At 43.7% G+C, this 14,679-nt stretch overlaps 1 protein-coding gene across 1 annotated transcript in view; it reads left to right on the forward strand.

Annotated features, from left to right (window-relative positions):
• The first annotated feature begins 387 nt into the window (after window positions 1-387).
• PDE4B (phosphodiesterase 4B) overlaps window positions 388-14,679 on the forward strand; it is a 633,414-nt gene continuing 619,122 nt past the window's right edge. The window contains exons 1-2 of the mRNA XM_072649760.1: window positions 388-1,246; window positions 1,974-2,040. The gene's annotated coding sequence lies outside the window, so the exon portion shown is untranslated. The remainder of the gene's footprint in view (window positions 1,247-1,973; window positions 2,041-14,679) is intronic.

Here is a 14,679-nt window from a genome sequence, read left to right on the forward strand (position 1 = left end):
TGCGGCGCGGTACCGTGCGGTGCGGCGCGGTGCGGCTGCGGTGCTCGAAGCCTGCTCCCCTCCTCCCCACTGCCAGCTTCCCCAGGCCTGCTTCTCCTCTCGCAGGAGCGCTTTGCCAGCAGGCTTTGTGCAGCAGCCCTGGAGGGAAGGGATGAAGAGGGATGGCAGCGGGAGACCAGGACCACATTGGCAGATGCTTAGCGAGGGGCTGACACATTGAAAAGAGGGGCCTCGGATGAAAGAGAGCGAGGGTGGCTAGTGGCGGGTGCGTGGAGCCCCCCGCAGGGAATTATGAGTGGGGGGACAGGGAAACAATTGCGGAGGGAGGGGATCCAACGGGAATTTGCCACTTAAAGCTTTGAAGAGGCCAGCGAAGGTGTTAAAGCCTGGAGAGCCCCTGAGGGTAGAGAGGGTGGGGTGCCAGGGATCCACGGGCTTGCTACGGGGCTGAAGGAAGAGAGGGTGTAAGAACAAGGGCCCCTCCCAGTTACTTGCCCCGGGCTTGCAGAGGTCCCTAGGGGCGAGAGGCTCGGGAGGAGGGGGCAGGTTGGACCCGCACGCTCTAGGTGGGAGCCGGAATTGACAGGTGGTGGCCAGTCCCGTCACAACCCACAGCCCAGCTCCGCCGGGCGATCGGCCACATTGTTATTCCCCGCACCGGGCGGGCTGTGCGTAGCGGTGCCGGGGAGAGCCTGGCAAGGCGGGAGCAGGAGCGGCGAGGAGAAGCAGGGGCTCGTGGGAGGCCGACCTCGGTCCCTCAGCCCCCACCCGCCACCTCCCTCCAGCCCCGGCGCCAAAGGGAGAAGCAGGGGGCTCGGCGCGGGAGGGGAGGCGCTGGAAAGCAGCGCAGAGGCGCGCAGTGGCTGCCCAGCTCGGCGGCTCTCTTTCCGCGCCGCCTGGTCGGCCTGCCTGCCGTCCGCGCCCCTCCCGTGGGCAGCGGGCAGTCCATCCCGGCCGCCCGAGTCCGGGCCCCCGCACGCCCCCGCCTCCCCTCCTCCTCGCCTCTCCCCAAGCCCCTCGGTCTGGCGCTCGAGCTCCTCGCTGCCCGCCTGGGCTCTGCTCTCCCCCTGCCCCAGGAGAACGGAGCGGGCGGCCGCGCGCTAGCCCCGGGCTGGGCCGAGAGGAGCTGCAGCGGCGGCGGCTGGGTAGGGGAGAGCCGAGGAGGAGCCGGCGGCGGCAGCCTCGGAGAGAGCCACGAGAGCCGGGAGCCTCGGAGAGAGAGCGGCTAGCCCGCCGGGAGCTCGAGGTAGGTGAGGGCTGCCCAGGACGCCGTTCTTCCACGGCTCCGGTCCCCTGACATTGTGTGCGTTCCCCAAAGGGGAAGCGGAGCATCCTGGCACAAGGGGTGAGGGCTCTGAGCCTCGTGCTGGGTACGTAGGCAGTCCGCAGCCGCCAGAGCTACGCGGCCGGTGGCCCATGACCATCAGATAACCCCCCAGCTCCTTCTTCTCGGCCCATAAGCCCCTATCCCTTTCCCCTTGACCCCACCTCCGCTCTTAGCCTCCAGGGCAGTTTTGTTCCACCGATCTCTAGGCAGGCAAATCCTGAAGGGAGGGGACACCGGAACACTCACCCCCCCCCCCCACTCTAACCCCACCCCCCAAGGGGTAAGAGGATTAGCCTAGGTGGAAGGCATAGATAATTTTGGAAACCCAAGATAGAACTGGGGGCGTGAATTCCCCAGGACCTTGGGAGGAGTGAGCTCTGCTAGCCCTGAAAGGAGCAGAAAGTCCTACGGAGTTTGCAGAGAAACACCCTGAGGAGGGTCCTGTCTTTAGCTCTCCTCAAGTGGGATTGTCCCCTAACCCTCAAGATCTGGCAACTGCTAACTTGTGCCAAGAAGCGCCCTCAGCTTTCCTGGTGAGGGGCGCCCCGGTGCTGCTTAGGTGCTGGCTACCCCTCTGGGACTGGCAGCGCTGGCTGACTTCTCACGTGGCTGCTTCCTCTTATCCTTTTCCTGTTTGCTTTTCCAGGACCCTCTCAGACCTTCCTTCCCAAGCTCCCCAGTCCCTTGAGCTGCTCAGAAGCAGATGAAAAAGGGTAAGTGAAGAGCTTTTGTTGAATAGCTGTTACAATACCAGGAGTTATAGTATTAGACCATAGGAAGACCTATGGCTGATAATCAATGTTTATTGTAGTTACTGTCTTCCTGGAATGGAGGCTTACTTGGCACAAAAGTGCTTGGAACGCAGTAGGTGAGCAATAAATGCTTGTTGACCAGTTGATTGAATGGATGTCCCATTCAGGAAGCTGTAGAATCTGGCTTTGTTTTTAGGCACTGGTTTGACTTGAGATTTTTTTTAATGACTTTTTAAAAGATGAAGCCTTTCTAACACGAATTAACACAATTTTCCACTAGCTCCAAGCACTAGTTGGCCAACAGTCATCTTTTTTTTTTTTATTACTGTCTGTAGTTTCCAGCTGTTTAAACTTTTGGATGGTATAAAAAGAAATAAAACCGAACAGTTTAGGCACCAGAAAAAGGCCCAAATGCCTTTCTATTAATCAAACCTCCACTCCCTCCATACTGTTTTCATTGTTGTTGAAGCTATTTGTTAGATTAGTGATTTCCAATTGTTGAACCTAGTAGGTGTTTAGTAATGGCTTGTTATACATAGAAAAAGTCCAGTGACTTCAAAAAGATGAGTGGAAAACACTAAGTAGCTACTATGTGAAATACGTGGTACAGTATATAGGGTCCTGGAGTCAGGAAGCACTGAGGCTTCCTCAGGCACCTACTAGTTGCGTGACCCTGGGCAAGTTAACCCTGTTTGCCTCAGTTCCTTATCTATAAAATGAACTGGAGAAGGAAATGACAAGGCATTCCAGTGTCTGTGCTAAGAAAACTCCAAATGGAGTCATAGATACTTGAATAATGACATGTGCCAAAATTAGTAGTAATGTTTCTTTTGAGAGGACTTTCCTATACAGGCAGAGGTTGTCTCAGAAGAGCCCAAACCTTTGGTGTGTAAGTGGAGGAGAGTGCTTACCAGACTGTTCTCTGCTCCTTTCTTGGTTAACTCTGTCAGTTACGAAGCTAACATGGGAATGGGAGGTGGGGCTTCAGATTTCTCTATCCCTTGTCAGTCATCACCATATGGGGATACCTTTGGTCAAATTTTGTTCTCATAGAAGCAATTTTAAGCTGCACAGAACCAGTCCAACTTCTTCATTTTAAAGATGATGAAACCTAGTTCCACAGAGAAGAAAATAGCAAACCACTTCAGTGTCTTTGCCAAGAAAAATCCATGGACAATATAGTCCATGGGGTCATGAAGAGTAGGGCATGACTGAACTACAGTTCAGCAGAGGGGAAGGCACTTGTTCAAGGTCTCCTAGGGAGTAAGGTAGCAGTGCCAGGAATCTAATCTAAGCTCTCTGACTCCAAATCCAGCCCTCATGCCTCTGCTCTCTCTCTGTCTCTTTCCCACTGCTTCTCCTTTCCCAAGCTTTTGCCCCTTTTGTGGGGAATTATTTGGGGTATTGTTTCTGATGTGACAGGTAGGAGAACTGAGGGATTTCCACATGCACATGACCTTTTAGCATTGGGAGCTGAAGAAATTTGATTTTAGTAATGGGTAAATCTAACATGAACTGAAAACTGGGCACAGGAGAGATTTCAGAATCACAGGGACTATTTTGTTCACAAATTAACTCCAGAGGATTCCCACAGAACAAGGATAGTCCAAAACAAGAGGCATGATTCTAGATTGCATCACCAAAGAGATTCCAACACTATAAGAGAAAGGCCTAGAGATTTGTCACAGGTTTGTACTTGTTTCACTTCATGTTTGGGGACAAGAGATGCAGGTGAAAAAAATCTTTACCTCTCAAATTCCTGGAAAAGTTTGCTAACTTGGAAGAGCCACCTGGGAGTGATGAAGACGTCACAGCCTTTCCTCCTCCCTGCGAAATGAGGGCCAGGCAAAAGTGGGGAAGGGTTAACTCCTGGTTAAGTGTTTGAGGAGGGAGAGGGCAACTCAAGGGCAGGGTCTGCCTAGGGCAGCAGTATCTTTCATTCAGCATGCAAGAGGCATTAATTGAGCACCTCTTGTATGCAGTGCCCTGACTAAGGACAGGGGAGAAATGGTGAATAAGGCACTCTTTCCTTCCCTTCAGTACCTAATAGTCTAATGTCTCTGACATTATCTGTGTGACTCTGGGCAAGTCATTAATCACTAAGAGTCTCCATTTCCTTATCTGTAAAATGGGGATGATAATAGCACCCACCTCACAGGGTTGTTGAGAAGATCAAGTAACATTATATATGAAAAGCATTTTGCAAACTTTGATGTTTGCAAACCTCAGAAGTATCTCCGATTACTATTAATCTGCTTGAGAGGCAGTCGGTTGTAATTGAGTGCTGGATCTAGAGTAAGGAGGTTTGGGTTCAAAGCTCATGTCTGACAAGTACCAGCTGTGTGACTCAGGGCAAGTTAGGTTCTTCTGCCTCAGTTTCCTCATCTGCAAAATGGTGATGAGATTAGTACCTACAGCTCAGGGATGAAATACAAAATTGACTCCTAGGATCAAATGTAATAGCCTGTGTTTGGTTTTCAAAGTACTTCATGACCTATTACTTCCCTTCAGGCTTTGTAGACCTTACCCCTACCCCACCTCCCATATGTACTCTACGATCCAGTGACACTGGCCTCCTGGCTGTTCCTTGAACACGATACTCCCAACTCTGAGCATTTCCATTGGCTGTCCTCCATGCATTGGAAAGCTCTCCCTCCCCACCTCTACCTACTGACTTTCTTGGGTTCCTTCCCATCTCCTATAAACCTTTCCCAACCCTTGTTTATACTCATCCCTTCCCTCTGAGATTATCTTTCTATCTATCTATCTATCTATCTATCTATCTATCTATCTATCTATCTATCTGCACACAATACATATGTGTGACACACACACACAAATTTTGTTGTTTAGTTGATTAGTTGTATTCCATTCTCTGTGACCCCCTTTGGGGTTTTCTTGGCAAAGACACTGAAGTAGTTTGCCATTTTCTTCTCCAGTTCATTTAACAAATGAGGAAACTGAGGCAAAGTTAAGTGACTTGCCCAGGGTCACACATATAGTAAGTGTCTGAGCTCTTCCTGATTTGATTTGGTCTCAGGTTTCCTGATTCTAGATTCTATACTCTATCTACTGTGCCACCTAGCTGCCCTGTGTCTATGTGCAACTATATCTATGTTTATATCTGTATTGATATAGATGTATGTGTCTATATGCATCCATGTGTATGTGTGTATATACGTATGTGGGTATATCTATATCGCTCTACATATATGTATGTGTACATATGTGTACACATGTGCATATGTGTATATACACATACATATACATAGAGAGAGCTTTTACATAGTTGTTTTATCCTTTGTTCCCTGTTGGATTGTGTGCTCTTTAGATAATATTTTGTAAGTAGCTTCTACTATGGAAGAGCCTTTATTTCACAGAATGTGGTTACCTTAGTTATTCACCTTTTGCCACTAATTAATCAGATCAATTAATAAGTATCTATTAATCACCTTCTCTGTGCCAAGTCCTGTATCTGATGCTGGAGGTTACAGAAAAGAATAAAGCAGCCCCCAGTCCGGAGAAGTTTCCATTACAATGGCCACACAACCTTGGCATATTTAAGGTTATCCCAATTGAATGTTAGATGATTCTGAGAATTGGGGCATGAGCAGGTGGGAGATCTGACCATCTTCCTGCCTGTTAAGACGTGTGAGTGCAAAGGACATGGGATTTATTGATGAAAAATTCTCCAGAGAATTTCATCTACTACATTTTCTTATTAGAATTCTGAATTTTCTTGGAAGATCAGTTCAAACACCACTTTCTACATGAATCCCTTCCTGATTCTCTCCCTCCTTCCTCAGATCTTAGTGCTTCTTGCAAATAAAATGCCTGGGGATTTATTTTGAGAGACTGTGTTTCATGGTGGTTAGTGAACTGACCTCAGCATCAGGAAGACAATTCAGTCTCTCCTCTTATCCATAATTTTTGTGCCACCCTAGGCAAGTCATCTACGAGCCCCAGGCAACTCTCTGAGAAGAAACTGCAGAGAAGGTGCCAGTCTGTGCCTTGAGGAGTCAGCTAGGTGGACAGTGGGGAGGAGAAAGAGAGAAAGAGAGAGAGAGAGAGAGAGAGAGAGAGAGAGAGAGAGAGAGAGAGAGAGAGAGAGAGAGAGAGAGAGAGGAAAGAAAGAAGAGAAGAGAAAGATTTCACAATAATAGGGATTATCCAGGAGCTAGAGTAGACATAGAGTATGGAAGACTCGCCAAGTTTGAATACCACCTCATACTCACTAGCTGAGTAACCCTGGGTAAATTTTCTAACCTCTCAGTCTTAGTTTCCTTATCTAAAAAGTCAAGGAACTGGACCAAATGGCCCGTTAAACTCCCTTCTAAATTAAAATCTACAATCCTGTACGAACTTGGAATCTCCTCTTCTTAGGTTACCTCAACCAATGAAACTGCAGGTATGCTTAAAAAAAGTGTTTTGCATATATTTCTATATTGTGTGTTTATGTGTATATGTGTATATATATATGTATCTAACATACATGTGTATATAGTATACATGTGTATATACACATATATGTACACACATACATGTATGTATGTATTTGTGTATAGCAGATCCCTACTCCAGTAGAATGTAATTTCCTTCAGAACAGGGACTTGTTTTCTTCTCACCTTTTTACTACCATCATCTAGCCAAGGGCCTGACGCACAGCAGGTGCTTAATAATTGCTCATTGACTGATCAGTCACCATGTGTTCAGCATGCAAGTTACTTGGCTTTTCTTTAGAATTCTGTTCTCATTCCTTGTCCATGCAGATCTCTGTCATTCTCATTCTCATAGGATCAGGCATTCTCTTCCATAAACACAGAGCTGGGCTCAGTCAACCCATGGGAAAACACAGAATATCAATCGGGAGGGTCTTACCTTTGGAAGTCTGTAGAGTGCAATGGATCACTTTGGTTCTGGCCAACAAATACTTGTGAAGTGCCCACTACTGTCAGTCAATCAGTAACCATTTATTGAGCATTCACTGAGCATCTACTGTGTACCAGGTTCTAGGATAAGCTACTGTGTGTGCAAGACATTATGCTCAGGTCAGTGGGACTTTCCTATGATTTTAGAACTCCTTCCCATGTGTCTACGATGGCTATGCCCTGATTAGGGGCATTTCCATGCCCATGGCTAGTTGTCCATTTCCGCCACATTATCTTCATCATTTTTCTAGAGAGACTGAAGACTTTGTCTGCTTCTTGTCTATGATGCTTGGTGTAGTTTTGTCAGGATGTTGTATTTACATATTTAACGTGGAGCTTAGCTCAACTCTGTATTCCTAATAGTGAATTGTGGGATCTTTATATAATGTTCTCCTTCTATTTCATGCCAGCATTCATAGAATTTCCTTCCCTCTCTCAGTTTTTCCCTCCACTGTTTCATGAATCCACCTTGACTTCTTAGAACCTCTTTCTGTACCCAGCTCCAGAATATGACCAGCACATTCGCAAGAGGAAACTGACTGTGACATTTTTTATTGCTGCCGATTGTGAGTCTGTATCTGTCTGACTATACCAGCATTTCTCACCAGTTATTCCTGCTGGGTGAAGGTATTGACACCTTGAAAACAGGCATATTATGCTGTATAGAGAGGCACAATTGGACATCATCACTGGGTTGTTGTGCTGTGTGGCTCCATTTAACAACACATGTACACACATATTCTGGTGAACTGCATGTAAAGCTGTCTTTTCTGATTTGAAAAAAAAAAAAGTACTTGGGACTGTATCCTTGCATTATGACTCTTGCTTTCGCCTTCAGGCTGATAGCTCTGAGGGGTAAGTATTCCTCTGCTGAGTTATCCCTAGGAGTTTCTTAAAAGCTTTGAACCATTCTGCTTCTGGGTTTCTCTCTATCTCCATTTTTGGGGAGTCATGGAGCTTGTATGGCTTTCCATCATAACATGCCCACTGAGACCTTATTCTTATGTTAATTTCAGGAGGGCATTTTAAATTTTACTTATTTAGTACTTTCTATTTCAGGGATATAGATTTAGGACTAGAAGGGACCTTAGAGGGCATTTAGTCACACTTCTTATTTTTGTGGTTTTTGAGTCATTTAGGTTGTATCTGACCCTTTGTGACCCCATTTAGGGTTCTCTTGGCAAAGATACTGGATTTCCATTCCCTTATCTATCACATTTTACAGATGAGGAAACTGAGGCAAAAAGGATTAAAGGATTTGTCCAGGGTTGTATAGCTCATTTATGCCTGAGTTCAGATTTGAACTCAGGAAGATGAATCTATCTGTTGCTATCTATGGCACTGTCTGGTTGTACTCTCTTAATTTACCTATGTGGAAATTGAGGCTAGAGAATTGAAGTGACTTTCCAAGGTTACATAGCTTGTAAGAGTCTGAGACAGGATTCGAAGTCCAGGTCCTTTGACTCCAAATCTAGTACAATTTCCAGTGTACTACACTCACTGCCTCTCTTAGGGTCTCTTTGGTTTACCTCCCAAAAGAAAGCATTCTCAACTTGGGGTTTGTGAATTAAAGTGGAAAGACAGATAGATAGATAGATAGATAGACAGATAGATAGATAGATAGATAGATAGACAGATAAACTACATTTCAATGTGATTAATTTCCTTTATTATCACATGTGTTTTATTTTAGGAATTTAAAAACATTATTTTTAGAATAGGCTTCATTAGACTGCTGAAGGGGTCCATGAAAAACATTAAAATAAAAAGGTTAAGAACTCTTAAAAAGGATTAAAGTTAACGATTTGCTTTGTCTTTTATTTTTTCCTTTGAGTTACATTAGTGAATAAATATCAAGTAGTACAGAATCCCTGCTGACGTTAACAGATTAAAGCTCTGCTCTGTGTTGGATCCATTCATATGGTCCAGCTTGGCATAAGTCCTGTGTCAGTTTATTTTGTAATGAAAAGGGTTAAACTTCCTTTTCTCATACTTTTTAGGTATTAAACCACCGTTCTGGCACCCTGGGAATGGTTTGCAACCTATATCTTAAAATATAAACCATATCTAGGGTCTCTCCAAAGGCCAGGGGAAACGTAAAGTGTGACTCTTGTACAGGTGCAGGTATTTATTTTCTACATTCGAGGAATTCAAAAGTACAAAAAAGTCACAGCTATACAGTTTTTGTTGTTGTTCAGTGGTTTCAGTCGAGTCTGAGTCTTTATAACCCATTTGGGGTTTTCTTGACAAAAAAATATTGGAGTGGCTTGCCATTTTGTTCTCCAGCTCATTTTACAGATGAGGAGACTGACGCAAGCAGGGTTCAGTGACTTGCCAAGGGTCACACAGCTGGTTGAGTGTCTGAGGCTAGATTTGAACTCAGGAAGATGAGTCATCCTGACTCCAGACATGCGGCTCTATGGCGCTACCTAGCTGTCCTGTCACAGCTTTAATAAGCATAAACGTGAACTAAGACTTTACAGATACTGTGTTATCTGGTTACACAGACAAAACTACTTCAAGCAAGATTCAGTAACTCAATGGATAACTAAAGCTGTTTTCTTCTGGGAGACTGATATTTAAACCACAGGCGAACATAGATAGTTTTTGGAACTGCTGAGTAGGAATTATTATATTCTGCCTGCGTTCTTGACTGTCCATATAACTTATGGCCCATGTCTTTTGACAACGTGGAGCAGTCTTGGGCCCATCTTCTTGTTGGTGGCTGTCTCCTTCCAGAATGCTGGAATAACATGCAGGCACTCCTCTCCAGGCTGCTCGTCATGGCCAATCAGAAGCATTTAGGACTTCCTGAAGCCACAGGATAAAAATACGCAGTCCCCTAGCAAATGAAGCCTCAACCCAGCTCAGCATGGGCTTTGTCTGCCATGTGCTCATGGCTCCGTGGCAACCGGACTGGGGATAGAACATCCTGCCCCTTCCCCAGAACTTGTGGAAAGTGGCTCAAACTAATCCTGGAACAATCCACAGCTGGAAGGGGAGAGAGGATTGAGGTTGGGTTCTAAATAACTTCTAAATGACTAAGGAATCATTGACTCTTTCTGCTCAGTGGCCAGTGAGGGGACTGCCTATGTCATCATCGAAAAGTGCCAAGCCATTCAACATTGACTCACAAGACTATCAGTAGCCAGGATGGACAACTCCATGCATTTCCAGAGGGGGCCCCTGTTACACATGGAAAGGATCGTGTAAGGAAGAGATTAATTTGGACAGTCTCTTCTGCCTAGCCACAGGAGAGAGAACCTCTGTCTCATTTATAGGCTGTGTTGAGAGGATGCCCTCTCACTATAGTGTGGTCAGTAGAATTAAGGAGGGTTAGAAATAATTACCAGCTATTCAACAAACTCTACCAAATGCATTTCCATTTATTTTTGTAGCCTTTACATAGCTGTAATCTTTGCTTAGAAGGCTACCCTGTTTTATCCCATTTCTCAAGGAATAGATGTCAGTATGTAAATATGTCTGCAATAAATTCTAGAGTTAAAAAAAATCTTTGTTAAATGTACCACTGGTAAAAATGGAAGTATCATCTCATGTCTAGGTATCATAGCTCTAACGGTGTTGTCTAACTTTTCTTCTCCCATTTTACAGATGAGGAAATTGAAGCCCAGAGGGGGGCGGTGACTTGGAAGGCTGTGCAACAGAGTCCTGAATTTGTGGTCAGTGTGTTGATAGGTTCAACTCTGACCTCCAACCCTTCTTTCTGGGTCCTCAATTCAGTGAACTCTTTCTTACCTCAGATTTCTCATCTTTATATAAGGGGTCTAGAGCAGAGGCACCTCATATCTCATGTAGCTCTAAATCTAGGAGTCCTTGGTCTTTTGCCCATAGCTGCAGAAATTTGGGGTTAGAACTCAGAAAAATGAATGATTGATTTTATGGGACCTGTGAATTAATGATTTAGATTTCTCCTTCTTTTTCTGAAATATCACTTTGTCATGCATGCCATCAATGTCTTGAGAACAAAATTCAGGAGTTTACAAAGCCCAGCAACTCGACTCTGGCTCTGGCCTGTGAGACTTCTATGTGGCTCCTGTGATTTTGTAATTGTTTTCCCCTGAAGGAGAGTACTGGCACTCTCCATATCCATTTCAGATACAACAGAAGCTTTGAAAGTTGAGTTAACTACTTAGCAGAGTGTTTTCAGAGATGCATACTGATCAAGGTGGTGAGGATCTGGCAATGGCAAATCAGTCTGTGAGAATTTTAATAAGAAGCCAGATCCCAAGGTAGAAGTGTAGGATCCTCCAACTGTGTTTACCTATGGCCAACAAAGGCCCTGTTTTCATTCTCTCTGGTCCCTTTTCGTTCACATTTGGTCAGATCGGTCATGATGACCAACCATTCACTGGCCCCAAAACAGCATTAAAATTTTCTGTGAATAATATTTTAAAAGGAAGTAAGTGAATATCATTAGGACGCTGTCCTCTTGCCAAGAACATTTAAATCAGGAACCAAACTGCCCCCTAAGGCATATTATACAGTCCTTTGTCGCATTCTTCAGATGAATATGTAATCAGATGAACAAATCTTCTTTAATCAGAACACAAATTTACACAGCTTTCCTTTCATTCTGGAGCTGTGCTCACCTGAATATGACAAACAGAAGTTTAGATGAGGAAAGTGATGTCAGTTGATGAAGGCTATTAACTGGAAACAAACATGAGATTGTGCTTGAGACCACTGATCTCGACAAAATCTGCATGTGTGATATTTTCCTTATAATTGCCTTGAAAGCATTTGAAAAATAAGGGTATGTTTTGCTGCTGGAATCCCTGGGAAATTGGTTAAGCCCTTTCTTTATTGTTGATATGGAAGGACAAAACCTGAGAGAAATAGTGTTCTTTGGATGATTGGAGCCTCCACATACTCTTATCCTATGCCTCTCACAGTAAGGTAGTGTTGATTTATACTTGCCATAGTCAGTTACTACCTACTTTAAAACAAACAAATAAACTTATCTCTAATGGCTCTGGGTTCTCATCAATGTAGGTAGTCCTTCTCATGATTCAGATTACAACACATCCATCCCTGTCCATCCTTATCTGACTTCTGTCCGTGTTTATTTCCACAAGGGGCCCACCTAATGTGCCATGATCTCCACTTTCTCCTGATATTAACATGGAACTCACAGACCATGCATTTGTCACACATAACTGGAGCTATGGGAACAGCCCCCATTGTCCTGTGAACCTGCATTTCTTTGATTATATCCTTCATTGTGGTTATTTGTTATGTGTTGTGGACTACTTGTGACCCTCTCCATTGCCCTTTGAGTGACAATTATGTTGAATTCTCTGGCATTGATGGTGTTCATGATTTATAGCCATATTATATAGGTAGAATTTTAGTATTGAAAAGATGGACTTTGTTACTAGAAGACATTTTGGGTCTTTAAAAGAGCTACGTAATTTCCTAAAAATTAGCTCTATTTTTCTAGTTTAATTCTAGACCCAGTATCCATAGTGTCTGTCAAAGATTATCAGTCTATCCAGCTATCTAGCTATTTATCTGTTTATAGAAGAACAATCTATAGAGCTCGTTTATCTGTGTGTCTATATATGTATCTATCAGTGTCTAGACAACTTATAGACTTAATTTATCAATATGTATTTATCTGTGTATCAATAAACATTTCTAGAGCTTAGCCATCAGCATATTTATCACATCATACATATCTGTCACAAATACACATGAATGCATTTATATGCAGATGAACAACCTACAGAATTCTTTTTTTATAGCACATGTATATATCCATAGGTTGCTCATTTGACCACATGTTATAATCTGTACCAAAGCCATTGTTAATCCACTTGGTTTTCTCTATGTGGATGGTTGGCCCAAATTGTTTTGAGCAGTTACGGATGTCACTCAGGAAATGATACACTATGATATGATAAACATTTATTAAGCAGCTTCTATGTGCTAGGCACAGTGCTAAATGCTGGGGATACAAATAAGAAAAAAAATAGACAAACCCTGCCTTCAAGGAACTTAAAATCAAATAGAGACAATATACAAAAGGAAACTGAACAGGGAGGTAGAAGCAGGAGGAGTGTCAGAGTATACTCAGCTGGGGTATGATAAAGATGTTAGAGCTGAAACCACCCAGAGCAGCTGATGGTAAATGAGGACAGAGCTGGGAGAGTAAGCTCTCCTTAATGGAAACTATGGGAAGAGATTTTTGCTCTGCTCTTTAGTTGTCTGATCAGAGATTCAGAAGCAAGTCAGGATACTGATGAGATGTTACCAAAGCTAAAGTAATTAATGTGATGATATGTTTTGTGGTGATGAGTTTATCCTGGCTGGGCATGATGAAGATGATGGTGTATTAGAACTAAGCAGAGGAGCAGTTGGTGGCAAATGGAGACCCCTTCCCTCCCAGGGTCATCATGAGGTTTTTACCAGCACAAGATTATTTACAAACACGAACCTCTGAAAGATCTTCCTATCTATAAGCAATCCCTCTTTAGTTTGGACTCTGTGATGGATAGCCTCCACAACCAGTTAAGCACTAATACGATGGCTGCACTTGGCCCCAAGGTGTTGGAGGTTGAAGGGAGAGGGTCTCACATTGCTGTAGGACTGAGATATATCTGGGATGAAAGAAAGTCAGAAGATCATAAATTTAGAGCTGAAAGAGATATCAGAGGTCAGCTAGTTCAACTCATTCATTTTATAGTTGAGAGAACTGAAACTCATACAGATGAAATAACTTGCCCAAGGTCATACAGTCTGTTCCAAAAGACAGAACTGGGAGGTGAACTCAGGTCTGTGGACTCATCGCCTTTCCACTGTGCCTTGTTGAGAGCACCCGCCACCAGGAGATGGATAAAAAAAGACCAGAGGTATTCTCAAAGGTGTCAATAGCCTGATCAGTCCACCACACTTTTCTCCATAAGGAGGTAACTGGGCCATCTGGTCGTTACAATTCCTCCCTTTGGCTGATATGTTACCAATTCTGGTTGCTCTTTCTGGCCACCCTTCTTTTCCCCTTTAAGACTTCTTTTAATTTTATTTTAAATTCATTTTAACATGATTTCACCTCTATAAAATATTGTAGGAGGTAGGGGCTAGGGAGGGGACGGAGGTTATCAGACCTGGTGACAATCACTAGTATATTTTTTTTTAAATCAGGAGAATTTTGCCATTTTTATTGTATCTTAGTTCAAAATTGAAGACAAAAGAGAATGATAAACACTTGGCAGAATTCAGAGAGAAGAAGGTGAATGTGGTCCTTGTCGTCTTCCAAAAGCTGCCGCCCTTTTCTGTCATTTTCTTCTTTGTGACTTCTATGAAAAATAAGATTCTGGAGATTTTCTGTAACGATGTGAGTGATTAAGCTAGAGGATGTCCAGCTGCACAGGAGGCAGGTGGCTAAGGCAGGCTTCTCTAGTGCAAGGGTTCTTCACTTTTTGTTGTTACTGAATGACTTCTTGGGTGTTCAGGAGAAGCATCATCAGAATAATGTTCAGTGCATAAAATACAATGCATAGTATCACAAAGAAAACAAATTAGATGGATGTCTACATATCTATATACTATTTATCCATCTATCAATCTATCATCTATCTCTCTATCCATTCCTCTGTCAATCTACCTATCCATCTATCTATCTGTCCATCCATCCATCCATCCATCCATCCAT

The sequence above is a fragment of the Notamacropus eugenii genome, chromosome 2, assembly GCF_028372415.1.
Source record: "Notamacropus eugenii isolate mMacEug1 chromosome 2, mMacEug1.pri_v2, whole genome shotgun sequence".
In the NCBI taxonomy this organism is placed as follows: domain Eukaryota; kingdom Metazoa; phylum Chordata; class Mammalia; order Diprotodontia; family Macropodidae; genus Notamacropus; species Notamacropus eugenii.